A 662-nucleotide genomic window follows, 5' to 3' on the forward strand; every position below is an offset into this window, starting at 1 on the left:
AAAAGAACGGGAGGATATTTTAGAATAAAGAAACAGGCGTAGAAGATATCTTTGACATGTCTTTTCATAGTTACTAGTAGTGGAGGTATAAAGATCCCTTTTGTTGTTGATGGTAATGCCAAAGATGACAATGGGATATGTTTTTGTTTTGTAAGCTGTTAGGTGGTTTTTGTTTGTGTTAGTTTATTTTTGCCATTGATTTTTTGTTCCACTTTGGTGTTGAGCTCCTTTGTTTCAAAAAAAAAAAAATCTCAAATTTTACTTTCTTCATCACTAATAGTTGTATAAGTCCTAACGTCCTTTGACTTTTCGCTATAAATGGTGTTTTAATCTATGAACTTCTAAAAAAATCTTATGACATTATTTATATTTGTATTTTCTTTTCATTTTTTTCAACAGAAATCACATTCTTCAATCCTACGTCAATTTTACTTGAAAGTGTTTTTTTAGCAACTGTCTTTGACTAACAATTCTACTTATACTTTTTGAATGAAAAGTTGGATTACTAGTCAAATTTTTACGAACAATAACTTCACTTAATACCATTATTATTCAGAAAAAAATTGAACAAAAATTCAAAAATTGAATTTAATACCATAACAAAGGTTCAATAATGTAGTTAAAAAAAATTAGAACAAGAAAATTTTAACATTTAAGTTAAG

Source organism: Arachis ipaensis, chromosome B10, assembly GCF_000816755.2.
Source record: "Arachis ipaensis cultivar K30076 chromosome B10, Araip1.1, whole genome shotgun sequence".
NCBI lineage: Eukaryota > Viridiplantae > Streptophyta > Magnoliopsida > Fabales > Fabaceae > Arachis > Arachis ipaensis.